This window comes from Sceloporus undulatus, chromosome 2 (assembly GCF_019175285.1).
Source record: "Sceloporus undulatus isolate JIND9_A2432 ecotype Alabama chromosome 2, SceUnd_v1.1, whole genome shotgun sequence".
In the NCBI taxonomy this organism is placed as follows: Eukaryota; Metazoa; Chordata; class Lepidosauria; order Squamata; family Phrynosomatidae; genus Sceloporus; species Sceloporus undulatus.
In genome coordinates, this window is record NC_056523.1 from 314541780 (window position 1) to 314569599 (window position 27820).

Here is a 27820-nt window from a genome sequence, read left to right on the forward strand (position 1 = left end):
CATACTGAGGGCATACCTTACTTCTTTCTAACATGTGATAACTCTCCCATTCCTTATTGCTTAGCTATACTTGGTCATGAAGCCCACTGGGTGACCTTTGGCAAGTCACATGCTCTCAGACTCAAGGGAAGGCAATGGCAAACCTCTTACAAATAAATCTTGCCAAGAAAGCCGTATGAAAGGGTCGCCTTAGGGATGCCATTAAGTCAGAAATGACTTGAAGACACACAATAACAACAATACCGCCACCAATGCAGTCGAAAACAAGTTGAATTTCAATTAAATTAAATATGTAGATTGTCTCTTCAGAAACAATTCTAGATGGTGGGATTCTATGTATATGTATGCATGTAGCTCTTCTGTTTCACAGAATTCTCATTACCTTCCTCTAATTACAATTCTTAGGATTTTTAGGGGAGACCATGACAGTTAAAACTGGTATAAAACCAATAGAGGGATACAGTATATCTATGCAACAGTCTATTTAAATAGGGGCCAACTCACATTTTATATAGTGCTTTATGGTGGCTCTAAACTAGTAGTAAGGCAGAAGTGGCTGCTAAACATGGACATGTAAAATTTTACTTAAGATTTGCATAACATTCATCTGTTCAACACCCCCCCCCCCCAAGTCCTTGATATTTAGTTCCGTCTGTGGTAACATTAATTTTTTTTATGTGGACATGTCAGAAGAGGAAGAGGGTGAACCTGAGACTTGCTGTGCTGCTTCTTGTAATGCAGAACCATGGTTTAGCATAGCCTAAGTGTACAGGTTGAGTCTCCCTTATCTGAAATACTTGGGACCAGAAGTGTTTTGGGTTTTGGAGTTTATTGGATTTTGGAATAATTGTATAAAGAGATATTTTGGAGATGGGGCTGAAGCCTAAACCTGAAACTGATTTGTGCTTTGTATACAACTTATACACATGGCTTGAAAGTAATTTAATACATAGTATCATTTGAAAATATTGTGGTGCATAAAAGCTTGTGTATACTGAACCATGAGAAGGCAAAGGTGTCACTATCTCCATCACCCATGCAGACAATGTTGAAGTAGTCCAGATTTTGGAATTCCAGATAAGGAATGCTAACCTGTACTTAGCGTAATTCCAAGAGTTAAGACAATTCATTTTTTATTGTCTCAGGTGATACCAATACTACTTTGTACTTAGCATTTTTGTAGGGTACAAAATATTTCAAGTATGCATTTTATCTATTATGAAAAGTAGCACAAACGTTTGTTTTGTGTGAGTACTCAGATGTGTGTACTTTCAGTGATCTTCTAGTTAATGGATTAATGTCTGAATAGATTCTTCAGTTTAATGAAATATTTGCCAAACAATGAAAACAAAACACAGCAATCCCAAAAGTATTTGAAGACTTGCTAGGCAATGAAATAAAGATTTATGATAGAACTTATCAAGTTATGGGTTTGCAATGTTTGCATTCTTGCAGTGCAAAACTTTTTTTTATGAATTTCTTGTTAATCTTTGTCTACAGCTCAGGTATGTAAATTTGTATATATTTATAGGTCACACACAATATAAGATGTACAAAATTATAAAATCCCATGTTTGAATTCGAAGAATTCATTCGAATTCCAGTAGCAATCCTGGTGACAAAATGAGACATAGTAACAAAGGGTTTTTTCCCCTCTCTTACAGACCTTCTTCATATTGTACGATATTGTATACTGCTAAGCATGATACTAATAGAAAATTTACTATTGTCCAATTAATCAATAATTTTTGGAACTGCTTTCATGGCATTTGTCCCTTCACTACTATTGTGAAACCTGAAGTGATGATAATTAAGTGACTGCTGAAAGTAAGCACAGCACAATATTTCATTACTTTTGGTATTTCATTTTTTAAAATGTTTATATGTTAATATAGTCAAAGTGGGGGTTTTTTTTTGTTCTGCTTATGAATTTCATTTTGAGATTTTCAAAATTCAATGCAAAAACAGCTTCCCTCACTGTACAAGGCTGACTCATTCGTTATCATTTTTCACACACACACACACACACACACACACACTAAAAATATTTAAAAGATGGAGGAAATGTGGCAAGTCAATGCCAACATGATTTGTGCAAGAACACTGTAATAATATCAATGAGCTGTGATGCCGTATGTTTATCATGAGATAATCACACCCCTGGAGGATTAAACACACTCAGCTGAACCTTGTGCCTCCAAACACACTTGGGGTGTCATTATCTGATGATAACCCTACTCCCTGTCAAGCCTTATTGCTTAATTAGGGGTTATGAAGGTGATAACAAGACTGGAAAAAAATATCGGATGAACAGCACCTAAGATGAGCGATACCTTAATCAACTTAAACCTAGCAGCTGAAAAAGACATGGTCAACAAAAGGCATATAATCACTTAACAGTAATTACGTACGATACAAGAATGCATCAGCTGATATGTGGAGTGGAAATTCCCACACTCAATCGGTGGCTCTGTCAATGGCCTTATGAAAGGAAATCTAAGAAAACATTATAATCTGCCAGCACTGGAAGGCAGCCTCTCTTGGTAAGACCTAAGTCCTCATAAACCAGTATTTAATCATAAGGCACACAAAGGAAGAACATTCAGGAATAAGATCAGGCACACCCATTTTATGTAGCTGGCACCAAAAATGCAGTTAGAGACTGAAAAACAAGTAAATGCTTTTAAGTACACAGACCATGCTCTGTCAAAGTCCAGCTCTTTTGTTCTATTCTGTAAACACTTGCCCTATTTGCAGATGGAACACGCTCATGGGTCTGGTACACTCGGAACTGCTTTCCAATTCACAGTGAAACATCAATTATCTTTATCAAACAACAATATCTCATCTCAGTCCATTATCAAGATGGAGTCTTATTTTAGCTGGACTGCAGCCCTATCTGTATATCAAGGCGGGCCGCAGTGGCAGAGAGTGAGTGAAAGGCTGTGAAATAATCAATAATAATCATCAAATTGTGGCCGACAGGTTGTGAGGATGGAAGTTTTTGATGAAACCTCAACCTTTTTTGTGTGTGCGTGTGTGCAGATGATAAGGGTTAACCTTTACAATACCTGATAACTATGACTCAGAAGAAGCAGCCCAGCATACACATAACTGAGGGTTGGTCATTTAAAACAAGGCTGAAGCAGTTTAGCACCTTCTTTCCAAATAACATCCTCTGTTCAGGAAGGACAAGGAACAGCTTCATGAATATAATGTATGACCCACTGAAACTATCTGTGTGGACTTTAAAAGAATATCTGACTACACTGCGGGGTGAATACAAGACAATGTTATTGTTAAAATCATTGGAGGCACAATTTTTAGTAGAATCTACGCTGTGTGCTATGATTTTACTATACTTACCTATTTTTTGTTTACATGTACTTGGAATGTGTGTTAGTAATTCCTTAACAACAAGACTTGGACTTGAATATTCCAAATAAATGCTTTGGAAAAAATGCAGGAGAACAATAAAAATAGGCATGTTTTACATGGGAAGTACAGTGGACCTGTAGTATACGCTGGGGTTTGGTTCCAAGATCCTCCGTGGATAACAAAATCTGTGTATGCTCAAGTCCCATTAAATATAATGATATAGCAAAATGGTGTCCCTTATAAAAAATTGAAAATCAAGGTTTGATATTTGAAATGTATACTTTTTTTTAACATTTTCAAACCTTGGGTGCTTGAATCAATGTATAAAAAATCCACGTATAAGAAGGGCCAACTGTATAAACACTTAAAATGTCAAGTTAATACATTTGCTTTACCTGCCTGCTTACAGAAAGATTTGCACTGAGCTTGCTGGGTTGCTAAACAAGCTATTAATTCAGAGAAGACGCTAACAGCTCACTAAGACCTCTGTTCCTCTCTCCTCACCCATATGAAACAACACATTCCAGACATAAAGCAAAAAGCAAATGATACCTCATAATTCTTGAATTAAATTAAATTATTTATTTCAATTTATTTCTGTGCTGCCTTTCTCCTAGAAAAGGACCCAAGGCAGCTCACAGATAAATTGGAACAATACATTTTTAACAATTTTTGTCATGATATGGTTAACCAATCAAGAGCACACCACAAACTCCAGCATTCTCAATTGTGCACAAAACCCTCCTCCCTTTTTAGTTTTAAAGCTAACCATGGCACATCATTATATCTGGATCTTTTGTTAGTGCTGATCATAATTAGCTCAAATTAGTGCTAACACAGTCACTTCTAACTATGTTTACCTGATATATCTGACTTGCATAATCTAGCATTTAGTCCATTAGTAGAAAACTGACCAAAAATGTAAGTGTTCCTGAGGAATAGTTAAAAGCAGTTTAACATATGTCAGATGTTGTCCATAATTAGGAATCCTGCTGGATCTACAAGGTCTCCTCAAGAGAGCTCCACGAGACCTTCGCAAATACAAGACCTTTTCAGTTGCCAATGCTACTTGAGAAGGTACTTTTGAGTACTGCAAACCTCAGCAAGGTTCAAAAGCACACCAAAGTTACTCATAAACATGCTATATATCATAGAAGAATGTACTTGGCTTTTTCCTGCATGAACCACAGTGCTGAAAAAATGACAATAAATGTATCAAAGTAGTCATTTTTAATTACATTTTTCTATGAGGTATTTATTAGATTAATATAGTAAGAAAATATCTATATAAAAGGTTTCTAGGTCTAGTTTGGTTTTCCACTATATCATCAATAAGTGTGGGAATAACTCAAACACTGTCACATTGACGTACTTGTAAACAATTAACTTGTTAATGGAAGCAGTGCTAATCCCACTGCAAGAATGGTCTGGAACACTTTTTGCAGTGTGCATTAAATACAGTTCTCTCAAAGTTCTTAAAAACACACCTAAAATATTCCTAAATTATTCCCATAGGCCTCTGTGGGATCATTCCAATTTAAAGAGCAAGGATTGCAGGTCAATTGTCTTTAGACACAAATTACTTTATCATTTTGAAAATAGCGCCAGGCCAGAACTGTGCCTTTTCAGGTCTTAAGAAGTGCCTGTTGATTTTCATTTTGAGAAGCACAATGTGTAAGCCTCTTCCCACAAAACAACTGTTTTGTTCTAAATTGTGGAAATCTGCTCAAACTTAGCACAATGCACAAAGCCTTGAAGTAGCTATAGGTCTCTGTCCAACATATAATAAATGTTATCCAGAAATGAAGCAGTTGTACTAAAGCTACATCGGTTGCTTTCCAGAGCTGAGTAGCAATAAGATAGTATGTTTTATTATGAGTGTCATGGAGACGGTGTGAAAAATCAAGAGCCACAGGCAGTAAGCAGCAATGGGTCAATAATGTTCACAGAGACATTGTGTAGATAATCAACAACAAGGCCTTAGGTTCTCTATGCACTGCAAACAGCTGAAGGGCAAATCAATACAGCCATGGGAAGGACACTGCCTTGTTCCACTTCCCACAATACACTACCCACTACTACAGGAAAGCACCCTAAAAATGAAATGAATTCTAACTTCATCTACAGCAAGCACAAAGCAACAGTGAAATAAAAATAGCCATTATTAAAAGCATTTCATAAAAGCACTGATATCTGTAGCAGAAAAGAAAAATCTAAAGTATAGAACACAGCAGAAGAAAGTCTGATGAAAACAGATCTAAACAGTGAATGATGACTGCAATACAGGAAATGCTATGTACTCTGAATACATATTGTATAATACCAAAAGGAATGCAAAGGGAGATTATTTGAAGACTGCCTCCCTCACTTTTCTAGATTTCCAGATTTAAACAGGTAATCAGAATGATTTTTGTGAACTCCGCAGCTATAAATTTAGAACATAATATTTGGCAATCAATTGCTTTCAAAATTAAGTAGGGAATAACAGCCTTATATTAACAGATGCACTTGTACAGTACGTGTTAAAAACTAATGATTCAAAGTAAAGCGATAAGAATGTAGTGTAGATAATAGTTGCCAGAAGCAATATTCTGCAAATACTATTAATAAATAACAATGTTTAAAATTATTTGCTGCTAATTTTGCAGAGCCATTCAGTAAAAGAAAATAAAATAAAAAAGCGCATATTGGAAATAAATGTTGATAAATTATTTTTCAAGGTAAAGGCAATTCTCAACATCTCTTAAGGCATAAATCACCAGATGAAATTTCTGAATTCTTATATGAAGTCATCGTGCTTAGGACCTGATTAAAATGTGCTAAGAGAGGAAAGAATGCACACCAAAACAAACGATAGCTTTCTAAAAGATTTAACCCAAAGAACCTCTTTTCTTCCTTCATTCAGACAACAGACTCTTGCTTGCTAACACGCTATTTCTTCATACTCTGGAAATTTCAGTACATTTTTGAAAATATGTACAAAGAACATAACATGAAAACAACAAAACAAACCCAAGGCAATGTGAATAATTAAACACACATACATATATTGTCAGCTTACTGCCTAATATGATTTAGAGGACTGTGTATTAAAAATTGATAGAAAATTTGATGCATGCATGGTAAAAGTGTATATGAAGAATTGTGAACTTTAACTGAAACTAATGACTGATACAGACTGTTTTTACTATATGCCATTAAACTATATATTAAATTATATACAAAGCAGAACATGAAGCAAAAAGGTTAATATTGGGGAAAATATTGCACCTTCTTAATCATTTCTTAGAAATCCTCCAACACAGCTGCATTCTCAGGAAGTGTGCGCATGGGGAGGGGAGAAGAGGTGCATGTATATTTTAAACCAAAAGTAACAGAATTAATTAAATCAAAGGCATATATTAAATGATAGGATTTTTATACCTGCATAGATAATTTTAATGTTCAATTTTTATCATTGAACTTATTCCTTCAAATCTAAAGCTGAACTCAAGCACACACTTAAGATAGGAGTATGAGCTGAAGGGGAACTAAAATGACTTCTCATTGTTGCTTAAGGAGTTGGTGCTTTGCCCAATGGGGCTTTAATCAACATGGCTGCTTCCATGTTTAAGGGGCCCCCTGGACAAAGCCTTTTCTGGTGGGGTCTGGGCAGGTGTCCAGCCAGCCTCTAAACTTCCCTTGGGACATCTCCGTAATACCATTTGGTATTGCTCAGCAGGCTAAGCCAAAATAAAAACTGAAGGTGAATCCAGGGCAGCTTTATCAGTGGCTCTTCTCAGGGCCCTGTAAAATGCTCAAAGGGTGAAAGCTGCCAATGGCCAGCCCTGGTCTATTGTATGAGCATTCTGAAATAAATGTCCCACACAATTTTTGGTGTATGAAATCTTGGTAAGGAGAATTTAATGACAGGGATCTGAGGTATTTTCTGACTTACATTCAAATCTCAGGGGTTTTTTTGTTTTTTGTTTTTTTGGTTTTTTTTGTTCTTCTTGAAGGAGGAGGAGGAAGAACAGGTTGCTCACCTGTAACTGTGTTTCTTCGAGTGGTCATCTGCGAATTCACACAAATGGGTTTATTCTGCGCCTGCGCAGCAATCCTCGGAAACTTCTAGAATCTCTAGGCAGCAAGCAATGTATCTTTCTGCAACTTTTTGGCAGTAGCTCCGCCCACCCACATATAAGGCCCCTGGTGGCCCGCTCCTCTCCAGTTCCGAATGAGCCGCTAATCAGCGCGGCAACAAGCGTTGTCAAATGAGCAGACACTGAGGGGATGGATGGGCGGGTTTGTGTGAATTCACAGATGACCACTCGAAGAAACACAGTTACAGGTGAGCAACCTGTTCTTCTTCTTCGTGGTCTCTGCGAATCACACAAATGGGTTTAGACTAGCGAGCTATAGTCAGAGGAGGAGGGAATGTCAAAAACCAATAATCACATAATCAATAAAGTATGTAAACCAAACAACTGTGTTATTTATTAACAGTGTAACAGGTCTATTGAATGGCAGAAAGTAACACTGCCCTCCCAAAGGCTGCATCATGCCTGGCCCTTGAGTCCAGCCTGTAATGCCTAATGAATGTCAATGGCTGGGACCAGACAGCTGCCTTGCACACATCCTCAAGGGGAATCCCCATCAAAAAGGCTGAGGATGTGGCTACCGCCCTAGTTGCATGGGCTCTAACCCGACCTGCTAGAGGCTTTCCAGCCAGTTCGTAGCAGAGGTGGATGGTGCTGACCACCCACTTGGAGAACCTCTGCGGTGACACCAGCAGCCCCTTCTTGGCTTCGGAGTAGCACACAAAAAGTCTCTCCGAACGCCTGGAAGCAGATGTCCTGTCCAAATAGAACGCCAGTGCCCTGCGGACATCCAGGGCATGGAGCTGACGCTCAGAGTCCGTGGTCGGATTAGGAGCCAGAGTCGGCAAAACAATGTCCTGGTTGATGTGAAAGGCAGACACCACCTTTGGCAAGAAAGTGATGTCTGTATGGAGCACCACCTTGTCCCTGTGGAAACGGAGGAAGGGTTGGTCCATCCTCAGGGCACACAATTCACCAGCTCGGCGGGCTGACGTGATAGCTACCAGGAAGGCCGTCTTCCAAGTCAGGAGTCTCAGGTCCGTGGTAGCTATGGGCTCAAAGGGCTTGGACACCAAATGTGCCAGGACGGTGTCTAGACTCCACTGCGGTGTAGGGTCTAGAATCGGTGGGTGCAAATTGTTGAATCCTTTAAGGAAAATCTTTATGAGAGGTTCACCAAACAGAGAAGGCTTGTCCTGAAATAGGTAGTGAGACGAAATGGCAGACAGGTAGTACTTGATAGAACTCAAGGAGAGACTTGCGTCTGCTAGGGTCATGAGAAAATCCAGGACTACAGGGATGGAGACACGGGATGGTGGAATGTCCCTTGCTTGTAGAAAGGATAGGAACCTATCACATTTGTAGGCATAGGACCTCTGTGTGGACGGTCTCTGTGCTGCCTTGATGATATCCTGTACACCGGATGGAAGTGTCCTCAGGATCGAATCCTCCATGCTACCAATGGGAGAGATTGCATCTCGGGATGGTGAACTTGTCCGTCGTGGAGCGAGAGCAGGTCGGGCCGGTGCTCCAGGCGGAGATGGTCTTGTGCTCGTTGTAGGAGCGGAGCGAACCAGGGCTGTCTGGGCCACCATGGAATTATCAGGATTGCGTCCGTGTGGTCAGCCATCATCTTCGAGAAGACCCGTGTGATCAGAGGAAAGGGAGGAAAGGCATACAGAAGACCTTGAGTCCATTTGAGCTGGAAGGCGTCCCCTTCCGAACTCGGCTCTCTGAGCAGAATCTTACGGTGTGGGCGTTCAGCCTGGAAGCAAACAGGTCGAGGAGGGGGGTTCCCCAGCGATTGAAGAGTTGGGACACCACCTCTGGATGTAGTCTCCACTCGTGGCAAGTGGAGGGTGACCTGCTGAGTTGGTCTGCAAGGTCGTTCTGGTCGCCAGGCAGGTGGATGCATTGTAGCAGAATCCTTTGTGCTATGCACCATTCCCAAATGCGGGTGGTGACTGACAACAGAGTCCTCGACTTTGTACCTCCTTGTTTGTTGAGGTAGTACATAACGGTGGTGTTGTCGGTGAGAAGAAGCACCACCTTGTCCGCGAGGACCGACTGAAAGGCTCTGAGTGCTTTCTCCACGGCAAGCATTTCCAAGACGTTGATGTGGAGCGTAGCTTCTGCCGGTGAGTATTTGTCCTTTATTGTAAGGTGCAGTGTGTGAGCGCCCCATCCTTGCAGGGAGGCGTCCGTAGTCAAAGAGATATCCGGCTGAGGGGGTAGGAATGGCATCCCCACACAGACGTTGTCGGATTGGAGCCACCATTGTAAAGACCTCTGTACAGTCCTTGGGATGGTGAGCAGCTTGGTGGACGTGTCTTGTACGGAGTCGAACACGGAGAGGAACCAAGATTGAATGGGCCTCAGACGTAGTCTGGCCCACGGTGTGACGAAAGTGGTAGAGGCTAGATGTCCCATGGCGACTTGTACTGCACGGGCCTGAAGACGCCTTTGGCGGAGGCAGGGTTACAGAGATGCACAGAGGGCTTGGAACCTTGTCTCTGGAAGGTATGCCCTCATCTGCCGAGAGTCCAGCATTGCTCCTATAAAGTCTATTCGCTTGGTAGGAGTCAAGTTGGACTTGTCGAAATTGACCTGTAGTCCCAGTGCTTGCAGCAGGGACAGGGCAAAATCCAGCTGCTTGAGGAGGGTGTCCTTTGAGGATGCTGCGAAGAGCCAGTCGTCCAGGTATGGGAAGACTGTGATGCCCCTTTGACGCAGGTATGCCACCACGGGCGCCATGCACTTGGTGAAGACTCTGGGAGCTGTGGAAAGGCCAAAGGGAAGGACCTTGTACCGGTAAGCCTGGTGTCCGACAGCGAAGGCGAGGAACCTGCAGTGGTCCTCCAGGATCGCTATGTGAAAGTAGGCATCTTTTAAGTCTAGCATCACGAACCAGAGGTCTTCCTGTAGGAGTGGTAAGATAGAAGCCAGGGTTACCATCCTAAATTTTTTGTAAACAATAAAGTTATTGAGAGCCTGAAGATCCATTATGGGTCTAAGGCCAGAGTCTTTCTTCGGTACGGTGAAGTACCTGGAAAAAAAGCACCAGTTGAACTCAAAGGGGAAAATGGGTTCAATGGCGCCTTTGTCTAGTAGAGTGCGCACTTCGTCGAGAAGGGTGTCCGAGGGGACAGTTGAAACAAAGGCTCCAGTTGGTGGGAGCTCGATGAACTCTAGGGCATAGCCCCTACGGACAATGTTAAGTGCCCAAGAGTCTGTAGTGATGGCGGCCCAGGTGTTGAAGAAAGGGCTCAGCCTGTTGGACGTGACGAGGTGCGCGGGAACACATCAGAACCTCTTCTTGTCCCGGCCATCCTTCTTCCTATACCCTTGTTGGTATCTGGGTTGGGAAGATTGACGCCTGTCTGGCTGGGGAGCAGGAGACCGGGAGGATCGGCCCTGAGGGTTACTGTCCTGGTGGTAAGGACGGTCCTGGGGCTGAAAACGGTACTGGCCTCCTGGGTGCCAGGGGCGCTGACCGGGATACCTCTGGCGGGGGGACTTGGATGGAGCGGAAGACATACCGTGCTTTCTAGCCACGGTCTTCATCCGGTACCTGAAGCTAAGCTTCTTGTCCGTGTCCCTATTGAAGAGGCCCGAGTTGTCAAAGGGCATGTCTTCAATAGCCGCCTTCGCCTGAGGGATGAGATCTGAGGACCGAAGCCATGCATAGCGGCGGAGAGCTATGGAGCCAGAGAGGATCTTAGATGCACAGTCCGTGGAGTGCCTGGCAGAGATGATCTGCTGTCCCGCCATCAGGTGGATCTCATTCCTGAGAGCCGCCATCATACGCCTCCTGTCATCGGGCAGGTCAGCAATGGTGGGGTCCATCTTCTCCACCAGGAACTGAACATAGGCCCCCATGCAAGCCGCGTAGTTGGCGATCTTGAGGTCGAGGGCCGCCGAGGCGTAGAATTTCTTCGCCAGACTGTCCAGCTTCTTGCTGTCCTTGTCGACAGGCGAAGAAGATGTTTTGGGGGTGAAGGTGGACTGGGTGCCTTCCACAATAGCTGAATTCAGCTTGGGATGGTGTGACAGCCAGGACGGGGCCGACAGAGTAACCCGGTACAGGTTCTTGATCTTGCGAGATGTCGACGGGATGGTGGCTGGGGAGTCCCAGGAACGCTTCACGATCTTTTCCAGGGACGGGAGATAAGCCAAGGCTGGAGGAGCTGGAGCCGAGCCGTGGATCCTCCTGTCCACCGGGTCAAGGGCATCATCTTCCGGATGGGCGACTTCCAGCTTGAGAGCATCAGCCATCCGTATGACCCTGTCGGCAAAGGCCCGGACGTCATCCGTGGGCGACAGGACAGAAGGGCCTTCGGGCACAAATGGGGCGTCTTCATCCGAGATGGGAGACACGGAACGAGGAGAGCCCGAGCCGGACCTCAAGGGGGATGGGCTGCGTCGTCTGAAGAGAGGATCGGATGCCCCAAGATCGTCCTGGTCGTCCCGGCGGGAGGTTTCATCATCTGGGCGACAGACCCTTGAATGAGCGCGGAGGTTACGACACAGACGGGACGGGTCAACCGGGATGAGGTACTGTCCCGTGTGCTGGTCGTGAATGAGATCCAGGAACGCCTGGAAGAGGTCCCGATCATGCTCTGTAGAGGCAGGATGGTCTGCAGCCAGAGCCTCATCAGCTTCGGTACCTTGCGTAGCCCGGTCCCGTGAGGCAGAGCGTGGCCTTCTCCTTGGTGAGGGCGAAGGAGATTTTGACCTCGGCCTTTGAGGAGAGAATGGAGCATAGGAGTCCTGGAGCTCTCCTTCTGATTCAGAGTCCACATTCACAATCTGTAGGCTATCTGCCGGTACAGAGAGGTGACTGGTGAGGAGGATTCTGGGTTCAAGCGGCACCATCCGGGAAGGGGCCGGTAAAGACGGAGTCAGGGTTTTCACTGGCTCAGCAACAGGCGATGTCGACGGTACTGGCCTCGACTCAGGCGGGGGCACTGAGACCATGCTTGGAGGCCCCTTACGGCAGCTCTTAGAAGGTGGCGAGGACGAACGAGCCCGCTTCTTGTCCCGATCGGAGCGCTTATCCCCTTTTCTCTTGGGGGCTTTGGGGGCATCCGACTCCCCAGAGGCTCCAGAGCCGCCAGGCTGGCTGAGAACCCTCTCGTAGAGGGCGGCCTTGAGTGTCCGGTCCCTGTTCTTGAGGGCCTGGGCAGACAAGGCCTTGCAGTGGGCACAACTGCCCTGAACGTGTGCCTCCCCCAAGCAGAGGACACACTTGTCGTGGCCATCGGCCTTGGGGATTTTCACCCCGCACTTGGTGCATTGCTTGAAAGAGGCCATGGTAAGAGAAGTCCGTTACCAGTCCGAAGTCAAGCCGTAGAATCAGAGAAGGTCGTCAAGCCAAAGGGAAAGTCCGAGAGGATAGTCAAGTGAAAGTCCGAAGGTCAAAAACTAGAGATTCTAATACACAAGAGCAAGCGAATGCTAGCGAAGTTCCTCGAGCTGCTTAGCGCGGCGGAATGAAGGAACTGAAGAGCGGGCCACCAGGGGCCTTATATATGGGTGGGCGGAGCTACCGCCAAAAAGTTGCAGAAAGATACATTGCTTTCTGCCTAGAGATTCTAGAAGTTTCCGAGGATTGCTGTGCAGGTGCAGAATAAACCCATTTGTGTGATTCGCAGAGACCACGAAGAAGAAACATGTATTCTGCTGATTTATTGGGTTTCCAGGCAAAACACCCTGAAGTCACTTGGTGACTTTTTTTTGAGTATTACTTTAGTTTAGAACTGCTGAGATTTTTAATTAAGGGAACAGCTGTGACATCTCTTTTGGAAAATGAACTTGTCTGTTGCTTTAAAAGAAAGGTAGACTAAAATATTGGTAAAATGAGCACATCCTGCTTCTCACTGATTCAAGCCCTTGCTTGAAAATTCATTGTTATTGATAGATATCTTCTGAATAAAGGGATGGTTGAAGAACTGCCAGTATTTACTCTGTTCTCATGGATTGACTCATGTGTGCTGCCAAAAGAGGGCGAAAGCAGACAGATGCCCACCTAGGAATCAAAAGTCCTTATTCATCCCCTCCCCACCAGGTGCCATGTGGGGAGAATTTCAAGTCAATGCCTGACAAAGCTGTTTGACTTTGCTCTGGGCTTAGTGTGTTAAACTATTTATAGGCAATAGCAATAGCATGTACATTTCTATACTGTACTGCCTGTTGGTGAACTCAGCACTCTCTAAGTGGTTTACATTCTGTAAGCTAATCACCCCCAACAAGCTGGGTAGTCATTTTACCGACCTACGAAAGGATGGAAGGCTGAGTGGATGTTGGAGTCCCTGAGATCACACTCATAACATTGTAGCTACAGTACTGGCATTTAACCACTGCACCATCAGGGTGCCCTAAGTGTTCACCATTCCTATACTCATAAACTATGCAATACATTCTGTCTCAGACACTCAGGATGGCTTTGTCCATCCCCATATTCATAAGATTCCAGCAAAAAGTACCAAATACAGTCAGCCCTCCATATCCATGGATTCTTTATCCACAGATTCAACTATCCATGGCTTGAAAATATTTGAGAAGTGTATATAAATTCCAAATAGCAAACCTTAATTTTGCCATTTTATATAAGGGATGCCATTTTACTGTGCTATGGTATATAACAGGACATGAGCATCCACAGATTTTGTATCCGTCTGGAGTCCTGGAGCCGAACCCCAGCGGATACCAAGGGCCCACTATAATTCATCAGCAAAAAGGGCCAACCCTTTCTCATATGTTAGGTACTATAGTGTATTTACTATGGAGTAAAGGAAGGGAAATACACACATTAAAGTTTGTGGAAGGACAATGCATTAACAGATGAAGTCATCGCAGTTATTGTCAAAGTATTAATATTCTAAGCTGAAATTCCAGTAACTGGTGCTCCTGTTTGCAATTGTAGTTCAAGTATTCTCTTGCTTTAGCTAACAGTCTGTCTCCTGATAGTTTATCTTCCAGGCTAGAAAATTCTGGAACCCGTAACTTTGAAAACTGTGGGTCATCAAAACTTGGCATGCATACCAACATAGGCAAATTTACACCACAAAAATAGTAGTTGGTTATTGCAGATAAAACACAGAGTAAAAGGCACGGACAAGTGGAAGCCACTTGGCTATCCCTACTACTAAAAACAGGAGGTTCCTTGAGTAGAATGTCAGTAACTGGATCTATGGGCTCACATACTTTTCTCCACATACTTCAAATGCATCTTTAATTCTCATACTATTCCATTTTCCACCTCAATATTTCTTTTTCATTTGTTATATATTATATCTTGCACCAAAGGTACAGTTTCTTTACTGCCCATCGGTTTGATGGTAGGCTCCTTTCCTAGGCCTACCTGGATTTGTTTAACAAAACAAAGAGAGCACAACTTATTTACAATTTCCATTTTTTTCTGATATCACATGCAATTATGAATAATTTCAGCAATTTTCATCCTGCTCTGTGAGTTTACAGGGCTTCCTGAGCACATATTCATACTTTGGTATTTTGCTGGGGAAAATACATCTACTCAAAAATACACAATGATGCTGATTATATAGGAGGAGCTGCAAGAATACAGCGTTGACAAATTGCATGCCCTTGGTGGTCCCACTGAGCCTCCAGGATGCTAGTTGCTTATTCTGAGCTTACAAGCTATATGAATAGGTTATCTAGCATTAACAGATGTTTGAGATAATAAGATACAGAATACTCATTTCCAAATCTTACAGTGGAGATTCTCAACTATTGTCCATTCATGTTCCACTAAGATTGTACACAAATATACTGCCAACATAATTCATTCTGTCCTTGACTGATTTCTGCCCCCACCCCGATAATAAATATCAAGGCTGTTTTGACCAAGACACACAACTCCATGTGAGGTGAGAATTTCACCACTTGACATCAAATACAGAAGCAGGATAAATGGTGCATCTGATCAAATGGTAAAGCTAACAAACTTTATATTAAACTTTACATCACATTGCTCACATAACCTGGAACATCTATTACATTAGCCAGGGGACGACGACGACCCTACAGATATTAAAAATAATGCATGCAATGTGATCAGAAGAACCTTCCCGCCATGTGTTTTTGTTTTTTTAAATAAAAAGCAAATCAATGACAAGGGGGTGAGGGAGGTTGAGACTGCCATCAAATCAAATGTTAGAAGTTATTTTCATCTGAAGCTGATCCTCACCCAGCTTACTTGAAGACAGTTGCATCAAAGTGGAGACTACTAAATCACTTGGGTTTAAGGAACTGTAGAAATTCATTACTATGCCATGGAAATTAGAATCTTGAGCAACAGAGACAACAAATAGACCACAGTATGCAGCAGGGGTATTTAAAAAAGTCTATGTAGTCATATCAATTCAAACTTTCACATCTAGAGGCAAATACTGGGTCAAAGTGATCTTTGCTGTCAACTAACAATGAAGTGCTAAGCAAGCTACTAACAAAAAACTCTCTCCAGTGTGCCACACCATTAATTTCAATGGGGAGCATTGATCAGCTGTATACTCAGATTGGGAGCATCATAAAAAAGCAAGACAAATGTGCCTATATGGAAATTCTACGTCCCCCCCCCCCAGGTGCCATGTATGCCTTGTCCCAATGTACCCAATTTATTCTATAGGGATATGTGCCACCTGGGCTTGTCTCCTCAGCATCTATGGATGCTCATGTACGACTAGTGTGCATATGACCCAACATAAAACACTCACAAGGGGTTCTCCAACATCACGATCTAATTTTTTTAAAAAAACAACTACTACTGTCTGCTAAATCAGAAGCATTGACTGTCTTTTGGGATGTTCCCAGTAAAATAAAGTAAATGAGAGCAAACATATACGATCAAAATTTTGATTTTGTGTTTCCTTCACAGAACTAGAATAATACAGACTCCACAATGATGGACGGCTCTCTTTTAAACTCAGATTTAAAACATACATTTTCTTACTAAGGCGTGTTACAGACGCGCCGAAGGGGTGTACTAGGGTTAGAAAGGGGCGTGTTAGGGTTGAGAAGGGGCGTCCCTTCCGGATACCCCTCAACCCTTGTATGGACCGAGTCAGTACAAAATGGCGGCACCCGTTCACATAGGGGCCACCATTTTGACATCGCAGATGTGTAGCGTCCGGACATCACGCGGCAGAAGTGACACCGCAGGTGTGCGACTAGCGCCTCGCGGTGCCACTTCCAGGGCCCAGAAAAAAGTGCCATTTTGGCGCTTCTTTCTTGCTGCGCCCGGGAGCCGCGTGGTTTGGCTCCTGCGGTTCCCGGACGTAGCAACCGGCGGCAGCAGAGTGCCCTTCTTGGGCGCTCTGTAACGCGCCAAAGTTATTGCACTGGAGTGACATCTACTGACATGATGCAAGTATTAAACAATATTACAATTCTATTTTTGTGTTACCACTGAAAAGGAAGCATTTTAAACCAACAGCACACCAGGTTTTCTGCTTCTAAATCATGGAAGACAAAGAAATGTGGCAACGCACAATGACTATGTTAGATTCACTTTAAGGCATTTGAAGTGTATTGATTGTAGGTGAGGAGTTTTCTCTTCCAGTGTTGTGTGCACTGATATGTGTAAAAATCTAAAATCTAGTGTAACCATTAAAAGACAGAGCCCTAACCCAGAAAGTCCATGACTGAAATTTCACCCTATCCATGAATATATTATGTATTCTTGGATAAAGCATCCCTTTTCAGACTCAGCTCTCTATCTGAAATAGAGATAATGTCACTAACCTTGTAGGGTTTATACAGTGCTACCTCGGGTTACGAAATTAATTCGTTCCGCCGCTCCGTTCGTAACCCGAGTAATTTCGCAACCCGAAAAGGCTTTCCGTTAGCGCTGGAAAGCCGCTAGCCGCGCTTTGCGTTTGAATTTCGCGCCGAAAAAAATTTCGTAACCCGAAAAAAACATCGTATCCCGGAACAGTTTTTTCCAATCTAACTTTTTCATATCCCGGAAATTTCGTAACGCGATCAATTCGTATCCCGGGGTACCACTGTATAGCAATAAAAATGAAACATTTTAAAGCATTATAAAAATGCTAAGCATTATAGTGAACATGAATTCTTACATTTCCCTCCTGTCCAGTTGAAAACACAACCTAACATTTTCATATCAACTGGCATATCACATGCTCACCACAGAAACAAGCAATAAATATGTGTCATATTTATAAGCGACATTGCTGGTTTCTTTGGGGTGCTGTGAATTGCATATGTGTTTTGATGCACCTGCCAAGGTTGTTAGCACCATCTATACCACATTAGGTACAAACAGAACCTAAATGTGACAATTGGGAGCTAGAACACTTAAAAAATGAGCACAAGAACAGGAGTAGCATTACATGTTTCCTAACAACAGCAGTTAACAAGTTACCAAACAGACTACTATAATTGCAACTTACTAAATTATGAATGACAAATATATTGAAATCGTTTGTCAGTTTGGAAGCAGCTAGAACTCCCTCTTGAATCTCAATTTTATTTACAGGAAAAGCCAAGTCTTTCATTCCAGGTGAATAAACAGTAATTTTTACAATAATATTTCCAACACCCTTTACATCAAGTGAAGGGGATGTTGCTTACAAAAGATCTTACATTAGCCACATGGAAATACTGCAGATTTCTCCTTCTCCTTACTGATCTCTAATTGTGGAATATTTTTAATCAGGAATTATCAGGAAGCTCTACCATAATGGCTTTTTGTACACACACAATTCAGAATTTATTTGTGTATGTTGGCCTCACTCCAGGGCCTTGTCTAATTTGTTGTTCTGGGAAATCTGCCTGGTCAAGTGTCTCATGGCAGGTGGCATCAAGAAGATTCTTTTGATAGATGGTAGGCTCCTCCACATTGTAAATGAATTTAGTGACCTGTGTGTCATCCTCTACTGTAGCTAAATCAAAGAGGTTGCTCTCCTGCAGCATATTATACCTGGGCACCCCAAATGCATGCAAATACTGTACTGTTTCCATCAGCCAGTCTGCCATCCTAGTCAAGCAATTCTTGAGGGTACATGTAATTGGCTAAACACAGTTCAGACATGAACCATTCTTACTTCAGGATAGACAAGAAGTTTACCTCTGCCTAACAGCATTTTGGAAGCATGGCTTTTGCAGTACTTAGTCAGTTAGCTTTAATTCAAGCGAGCAGTTTGATTTCATTCTGCAATTTTATCCTACAGAGTTAAGCTATTGATAGGGATATCAGGGTTTTTAGTTGTTAATTGTTGTTTTTATGCATTGACATTGTGTTTTAATATGTTATACTGTTTAATACTGTCTTAAGGGGGGGAGGGATAAAGTGTTTTTAATTGTCATATTTTATATTTTACTGTTGTTAACCACCCGGATTGGTTTGCCAGAGGGCGGTATACAAATAAATATTATTATTATTATTATTATTATCATTTTTTTAGGTCCATCCTGAATCTGTCCAAAGTTGATGCCCCATTGTGCTTCCACCTGAACTTTGTAAGTGTCCTTGTGACATGGCAGTCAGTGCATCTGTTGATTGTAGGACACAACACAGACAGACATGCAGCTCCAGGATCCACCAGTACTTTGCTTGGCTTACAAACTGTTTCTCAAGATACCTGTAAGAACCTTCCTTTCTTCTTCACATTTCCAGGCTCAATAATATCCTACTGTGTACACCCTCTCATTGCCTTCTATGCCCACAGGCTGCTTCACTGTAAAATAACCCCTGTGAGTTTCTCAGTGCTTAATTATACTGTGAATGCAAAAAAAAATTCTGCCCAGGTCACCAGACAGCTTCCTGTACAAGTTGGGGTGGAATCACAGTGAGCCATGATAGATAGCACAAAAAAGTTGGTATACTGATTACTGCTATGCTTCTGTATAAACTCCATGCATTTCCAGATTCACTGGGTATACTCATTCATATGTCAGTTTCCAAGCGAACTTGATAACAGGGAAAATTTTTGGACAACTACTTTTGGCTTGAATCCACACCTGTAAAATAATCTAGGTCCAATGAACAGTATTCTGCCTGGTTTTCACCTGGTTAACGCCTCACCTACTCATTTTTTTTTAAAGTCTCTATTGTTTTTGGCCAATGACCATTGCAAAAATCAAAATAGTATTACAATACACATAAAATTTCCATAAAACACTATACAACAGATTGTACCAAATAGCAAAAGTTTAACATTGACAATTGTGGATAACTTGGAAAACACGAATATATTAAGATTCACAGTTGGGCCCTTTTAAATCAAATTATCCCCATTACAGGAAACAGCAATTTCTGCTATGTATTTCTCACTGGTCTTTTTTAGCAGCAAGAGCAAACAACGCTATGTGCCAGGTCACATATTTATCTGTGTCCATAAGGAGGTAAATTACTTTTTCATGAGAATTCTAAAATATTTTGTTATTGATTAAAGTTAAAATAAAACGCTCCCTAGGATCTTTATACAAAGGGCAACAGGTTAAGTAATGTACCAAATCCTCTGAATGGGGGCAGCCAACAATACATCTCCATTCATTTTTTGGAACTTTTTAAAGTTTCCCATCTCTTTCAGCTGAATCAAACATGTTAAGCCTCAGTTCTGTGAAGGCTCGACGCAACTGGGCGAAAGCGAGGTTGTCGAAATAATACGGGTGATCACAGAATTGTCTGAGGCTATAATAAAAAAGGGGCCCATGGGGATTCATGGACAGTATGTAAATCTGCAAGGGTAGTAACTTCAAATATTGTATTATTTATTTTTACCTTCCTTGCAGGATAATCTAACCCTGCCAGTTCGCTCATTGAAAACCCATACTTAGTAATTAACTGGGCTGCCCCATGAACTCAATTATTAACAAGTAGTCCATTGTTAAGTTCCAAAAGACATTTTTTTTTGGGGGGGGGGCAATCTAGAGGTTGGCATCTCTTGGATCTTAAACCAATAACACAAGATCCTTTTGTCTATTTGGCTTTCTAAAGTTGGAACAGAGGCTTCGAGACGAATCATAGCAGTTAGAGTGTCCCTAGGAAGTCCTAGTAATGCCCTTTAAAAGTAATTTTGGGGCACTTCCAGACCTGGGACCTTAGGTATGCCCCAGATCTCTGCCCCATAAAGGATATGTGCCAGAGTTTTCGCTTTAAAGACCATTAGAGCAGGGTTTACCAAACTGCCTCCCTTATTAACAGCAAAGCTCAAGGTTGATCTCTCGCCTGGGAGAGTTGGGTATTGGGGGCACTGCTTTGCAGTGGTTCCGTTCCTACCTCTCGGGTAGATTCCAGATGGTGGAGCTGGGGGACTGTAGCTCCGAAAAGAGGGCCCTTACATCTGGGGTCCCTCAGGGAGCGATCTTGTCCCCTATGCTATTCAACATTTACATGAAGCCGCTGGGAGAGATCATCCGGAGACACGGGGCGTGGTGTTATCAGTACGCTGATGACACCCAAATAGTCTTCTCTGTGTCTCCGACTGATGCAGTGACTAGGGATGGTATCTCTCCACTCAATGCCTGTCTGGAGTCAGTAATGGGCTGGATGAGGGAAAACAGACTCAGCCTGAATCCAGAGAAAACGGAAGTACTTGCGATAGGCTCTCCCGGTCCTGGGAAGGAAATTTGTCCACCTGTCCTGAACGGGGTCACGCTCCCCGTGAAGGACACTGTTCGCAGTTTGGGGGTGCTTCTGGACTCGTCGCTTCACCTGACTCCTCAGGTAGATGTGACGGTTAGAAGTACCTGCTATCAGCTTCGGCTGATACGCCAGCTGCGCCCCTACCTGGACCGGGGAGACCTTGAAACAGTAGTACATGCACTGGTAACCTCTCGACTTGATTTCTGTAATGCGCTCTACATGGGGCAACGCTTGTACCAAACTCGGAAGCTGCAGTTGGTTCAAAATATGGCCGCAAGGCTGGTCACTGGTAGTTCCAGGGCCAGCCACATAACACCTTTATTGAAAGATCTGCATTGGCTGCCAATCCGCTTCCAGGCTCAATACAAGGTGTTGGTTGTTACCTATAAAGCCCTAAATGGCTTGGGCCCAGAGTACTTGGAAGACCGCCTCTCCCCATACAATCCGCCCCGCACTCTCAGGCCAGGTGGGAAAAAACTTTTGAGAGTTCCAAATATGAGATACGTAGGGACTGCGCAAAGGGCTTTCTCTGTGGTGGCCCCGCAGTCTTGGAACTCTCTCCTTGGTAAGCTCCGCTTGGCCCCCTCCCTGGAGTCATTTAAGAAAAACCTCAAGACTCACTTATTCCGCCAAGCCTTCCCCCACATGTCCTGACTGTCATCTTCTCCTGTGTATTGCGTGTTGTTTTTTTAGATTGTTTATTGATTTTAACTGGTTTTAATTATTAGGTATGAATGATGGATTTTTAATGATGTACTTTATTATACGGTTTAATATGGGGGATTTTCGTGGTTTAATTTTTATCTGTAATTTTGTTTTGTGCTGTATTGTATTTCATTATTATCTTGTAAACCGCCATGATCGAAGGAATGGCGGTATATAAATAAAATCTCATTCCTTCATTGATTTAGCTGATCTATGAGCTTGGATTTTAATGTTTGTCATATGTTGTTTCCAGGAGGCTGATTCAGAAAAGAAAATTCCCAGATATTTAAAGGATTTGACTTGTTTTATTATATGTTCATCTAAATGCCAAGAGTGTACTTTGGGGCGCCTACCAAACACCACAACCTGAGTTTTATTATAATTTACTGTCAGGACATTTTTTTTTAGAGTATGATGAAAATCTGGCAAGCAAACGTCTTAATCCCACCTGGGTTCTGGATAAGAGAATAATATCATCAGCATACATTAACAGAGAAAGCTTTTGATCCAAAATAGTAACTGGGGCATACTGTAAGCCCTCTAACTCCTTGATAATATCATTAATATAAAAATTAAATAAAAAGAGGGCTAAAATACAGCCCTGTTTGACACCAGTATAGGTATTTATTTTTGGGGAAAGAGGACCCTCCAAATCAACTTTGACCTGTATCAAGGTGTTAGTATATAAGGCCCTAATTAGATATAATAAGCGGGGTCGATATCTGTCTTCTCTAGCTTTTGCCACAACAAGTCCCTAGGGAATGAGTCAAAAGCTGACTTTAGATCAATGAAGCAAACATAAAGCTTTTGCTTCAAGTTTTGGGTGTCTTTATGGATCAAAAAATTTAATACAAAACACAAATCAATAGTAGATTTCCCCTTTTGAAAACCAGCTTGGACTTCAGATACAGTGGTGCCTCGGGTTACGAAATTAATTCGTAACGCGGCCGCTTTCGTAACCCGAAAAGCCTTCGTAAGCCGAATTGCCATAGGCGCTAATGGGGAAAAGCCGCGATTCCGTGCGAAAAAGCCGAAAAAAGCACCAAAAGTTTTTTCGTAACCCGAAAAAACATTCGTAACCCGAAACAATAATTCCCTATGGGATTTTTTCGTATCCCGAAAATTTCGTAACCTGGGTATTTCGTATCCCGAGGTACCACTGTATTAAATTGTATCTCTCAGACCAATCTTCTAAATGATCCAATAGGGTACGCACACAGTTTGGAGGAGATATTCAAAAGAATAATTGGCCTGTAATTGGCAGGATTTTTTAAAATCTCCTTTTTATGTATGGGGGCGATGATACTTGATCTCCATCCCTCAGGGATATGTCCTGATTTATTTATATACAGTATGTAAATAACTTGGCCAAAATAGGTGCCCAATAATCGGATTTTACATTAAATAATTCCATGGGAATCATGTCTTCCCCAGGGGCTTTATTAAGAGATTGTTTGGACATTTTTTTAACCTGTTCAGGGGTAACTTCTGGCCATTCTGGGAAGGCAGTGATTTGGGGAAAATATGGATGGGGATATGGAGTTAATTTACAGCTTTACATGTTTATAAAATATTCCTCCCATACATTACTTTGAATTACTGCTTCTAAAGAATGGTCTATCATTCTGGCTGCTCATGCAATAATATGCCAGAATTTTTGTGAATCCTTTTGTGTAGCAGTGTGACCCAGTTCTTTCCATTGAGATATATAATAGTTATGTCTCTTTTCCTTAAGTAGTATTTTATAGTCGCTTCTCAACCGAGCTATATATAGGTGTATTTGCATATCTTCCTTGTTGGCCTTTAATTTTAGGACCCTCAGTGATTTCACCAATGGTTTTTTTTGTCTTATGACATTCCTCATCAAACCAGGTCTGAGGCTTAAATCTAAGTATTTTAGAATTAGAAGATGATACAAGAAATGGTTTTAAGTGTTGTCCAGTTCAAATTCAAAGTGGTACAAAGCAACCCTACTTTTTTCTTTCCCAGTATGCATAAACCTATCAACCAATAGCATTTTTACTTTCCTCTCAATCTTATTATCCAACTTGCATTCTCACTGGATGGCTCCCATGTCCTATCCATTCCCCCACTTCATGTTTCAGTGTTTTATCATGAGTGAGCAAGGGAATTTTAAATCTCTCTCTCTCTCTCACACACACACACACACACAGACCACCATTTTAAAATGTGCAGTTCAATAATGTGAAGTCCTTTTTCAATCCAGCAGCTATCCATATCACTATAACAACAACTTTTATTTATAACATCCTTTCTACCAAAGAACAGAATATCAGAACATATACAATTAAAAGAGAACAATAAAACACCACGGTATAAACTGTATTGATGATATTAATGGTGTTAGGTCAAGTTTACAAAGTCTAGCTGTGGAGGAAACTTGGCTGCCATCCCACAAATAGTGCTGCCATCCCACAAATAGTGCAGTGCCATCTCACCCCTGCCCCCATATGCTTCCTCCTCCTTTCAACATACCACATCATTTCCTTTGTCCAACCTGCTGGTGGTGAGCCCTTCATGAGGAAGCACCGCTGTAGTCATTCAGTGATGAGAGAGCAGAAAAATGGAAAGAAGGGGCACAGAGGTAGAGGAGGGTGCAGGCTCTAGAGGAGACAATTTTGTTTCAAGAAGGTAAGCATGTGCATGCTCTCCTGCTGCCTTTATATATTTGTGTGCTCTTCCATGAGCCTTCAGAGGGAGAGATTTTTTTAAAAAAAACAAACAAACAAACCCACCTCTAATTTTTCTGCTTTCTTCCTTCTGTTTCTATTATCACAAGCTGAGAAGTAAAATTGACAAGGACTTCCCTTGGGCTTCATGCACCAACTTGTACTCCCTCTTCCCTCCTCACATGTGATCATGTAACCACACACACACACCTCTCCTGTCTGCAGTCATCGCACACCGTGATTCCACACATGTATTAAATGGCTGGTTTTTAATTAAAGCTGCTGAGTTAAAAGTGACTTTTTTTTTTAAAAAAATGTCATCACATTAAAGCCAAAAAGAAGTGTTTTTGTTGTGAAAATGGTTGTATGTTATGTTCCAACAGCACCGGAACTGAGGTGGATATGGAATTTTTTTTGCTACTGAGATTCAGCCTTAGAAAACAATTTAGGGTGAGGGACATGATTTGCATCTTTCTGGATCTATTACTTTCTATCCCACACCCATAACTGTATAAATATGCTTTACACCTAAGGCTATAATATCACTCTGTACTGTATCTAAAGAAGTGAGTTTAAAATTACAGAAGTTCATGCTAAAATATAAACTAGTAAAATCTTAAAGGTGCTGCCAAATTCCTTTTTTATCCCTTCTCTTTCACTTTTTTATGCTGCAAGAGACTAACACAGCTTCCACCTTTGAAAAAATTGAAAACTGGGAACAACTTTTGACATGCCTTTCCCAGTTTACTCTTCTCAAATCACCACTGTATCTTTGTGCCATGTCACTGATTCACTTGCTGATGTTTCAACTCTATGGTCAGCAGCTAATGAAAAGAAACTTATGGTAAGAGTTGACAACTATGTGGATTTCTGAAAATGTTGGTTATCCATTGTGTAAATAAGTGGTTCCCTTTTGCTCTTCTGAACCATTTTAAGGAATGAAAAAGTGACCAACACCAATTAGTTTCATTGAGAGTCATCATTTATTGTTACTGCATTACTAGTTCACAGAGAACTTACACAATGCAATTCCTGCCTAGTGGATATTCAGTCTGGAAACAGAGAATACATGTCACACATAAAGCAATTCAAGGGGGGGGGGAAGCAGCTAACCTTGAATAATATAATTGTACAAACTACCTATACTTGAAGGCTCTTGAAATGAGAGCTTCTTTTTCTGCCCAAAATGTCCTTTTGGGGTCATCACGAACCTTATCAGACTGGCTGACAAAATTATTCACACAAGCTATCCAATCAGATCTAGAGTTAGTTGCAATAATTTAAGAGAAGTCATGTTAAAGAGCAAGAAACAAAGCAATTTGGAGAAAAATGTACATATATGAGTTAGTGAATTTTTTTTTAAAAAAAATGCCTGTTGCCAATTCAGGGAATGTATCCTAAAAGGTTGGTAGGAGGAAAGGGCGAGGAGGGGGGAAATTCAGGAAGATAAGATACTCCAGCATGTCTACTGAACCAAGGGCAAACCAACCCAGAGGGAAGATTTTCATTGCAGATTCAGCCATTCATACTGAGATGTAGCTGTGAGCACTTGCCTAGCCCGTCCATCAACACCTCTGACCTTTGTTAGCTACTTTAGACTCACAGACACATTTTTAAAAGCACAATTGGGAATCTATAATGTGAAGCAATGCTTTCCAGAACTAGTGGTGGAACAGAATTCAGTTTGTTTACCCTCCAGACATGTTAACTAACAAATTATGAAAGACAAGAGGGGGGAAAAAATCCAGGATAAACATCTCTCTGCTGTTGTTCTTAAAAAGAAGAAGAAATAGGAAGGCATAGAGATCAAAATAAGAATAAAATAATCATAAGAAAGGATGCAAGATTTTCTATGGAACACTGTATAACATTTTGTAGAACTGAACAGCTGTCTTTGAGAAATCTGAATTCAATTTGGATCAATCCTTTATTTTTCTGATAAGAGATGAAAATCTTGTTTAACCTAACAAAAAGGAAGTTGGGATGTAATGGACAAATTCAGTTGATAGTCAGAATTAGAGTAGACTCACAAAATCAAGTGGGACTTAGTAAAACAACACTTTCAGTGATTCAATGGGTCTAAATTCAATTTATTGAATTTAGGCCCAAATTCAATTTATTTATTACGATCAACTGATCAAACATTAAGGCAAAGGCAAATCCCCTCTGGACAAATTTTGCCAAGAAAATCTTGTAATAGGGTCCCCATAAGCTGGAAATGACTAGAAGGCACACAACAACAACAAAAACAACAACAACAAAACCTAATTGGGATTAATATTTGGATTTCATCTAAAATATTCAATTGAATACTCAAATGGAACCTACTGAAATGAATTAGAATATTAATTTATCAGTTAGAGATAAATGCTGGCCATATTCAGTCACGGGACTTTCTTTTGTCACAGTACAAGAAAAAAATGCTCTATTTAAAAGACACAAATAGAAACAAACTGCCACAAAAGGCTGCCCCAATCCACCCTGATGCCAGCCCAAATAGGAGTGAAACATATCCGCTCTTATTTTGGCCAGCCGCCACAACCCCAGTGCAGCTTCAAGCTGCTCCGGGGGCATGCAACGTCAAAACATCATACCCCCTGAGGGGCCTGAAGCCACCCCTATCTAAACGGCTGCGTGCCTTCTGGGCATCTTGGGAGTATGTGGCATCAAAACACCACCACCCCCCAAGCTGCCCGGAAGCCGGCTTTTCCAGGCCATCTGTTCGGCCTCATAGTTTATAACATATATGTCATATGTTTTTTAATTTGTTATATGACACTTTTAAGTCCTGAACTGGAAAATAGGTGGGATAGAAAAAAAATATATAACAACTTCATCAACAATAATATATAAAACATGTTACTACTCAAGTCTTTTAATCAGGGTTTAAGGAAACTTGTGATTTCACTATAGTATTTTGGAGAAAATGTGGCTCATATTCTAAAATAGATAGAGCATATGTATAAACAGACTTTATATACTTAGCAAATTTTAAAATGTTAATATATATATTTTTAAATGCAGTGAAGATGTCAATTCTAATTCTACATGTGGCTGAGATAAATTGAAAATAAATAGCACACTAAGCATAAAGTGAAATTAAGCATTAACCATGTATCTAGGATACTTTTGAAAATGTTAAAATCTGTCAGTGTATATATATACACACACACACACACACACACACGTATGTGTGTGTATAATATATGATGGGAATTTAAAGTGTCCAGAGAACATTGGGGAAAAACAGCAGTGGAGAGTTCCTGACTGCTCTTGGCAATGTGAAAACACTAGCACCTATCATTTGAGGTTAGAAATCTTTGCAATTTCTACAT

The 27820-nt window shown here is 41.6% G+C and overlaps 1 protein-coding gene across 3 annotated transcripts in view; it reads right to left on the reverse strand.

The window, feature by feature from the left end:
- Window positions 1-27820, reverse strand: part of WDR7 (WD repeat domain 7) — a 323814-nt gene that overhangs the window by 39546 nt on the left and 256448 nt on the right. The gene's annotated exons all lie outside the window — the stretch shown is intronic.